Here is a 378-nt window from a genome sequence, read left to right as displayed (position 1 = left end):
CTACCTCTTTACTAACCCTTAGCAGAAGGGCTGGAGTAACCATGGCACTCACTGTCAAGCTTAGTTTTGATAAATCTTGATTTTAAGACAGCATGTGTTACTCTAGTAAAGTATCTGATAATAGCTGGTCAGAAAATGTATACCTTTCTCATTCATTGGCAGTTTAAGAATGCATGTCTTACCTTATAAAAGTATTAGGTAATGATGATCAAAGAAAATGTACACATCTATTATTTATTGACTGTGTGGGGTTGCATGAGTGTGGGAAAGCATTGCTGGTGGATGTGAAGTGAAGAAGAGGCTGTTTGATGGTTGGAGGCTCCCCTTACTCCTTCTGCCAGGTAACCATCAAGTGTTGGCTGCTAGCATGAAAGATGT

This window comes from Penaeus monodon, chromosome 22, assembly GCF_015228065.2.
Source record: "Penaeus monodon isolate SGIC_2016 chromosome 22, NSTDA_Pmon_1, whole genome shotgun sequence".
NCBI classification, from domain to species: domain Eukaryota; kingdom Metazoa; phylum Arthropoda; class Malacostraca; order Decapoda; family Penaeidae; genus Penaeus; species Penaeus monodon.
This window is presented reverse-complemented; position numbering follows the sequence as displayed.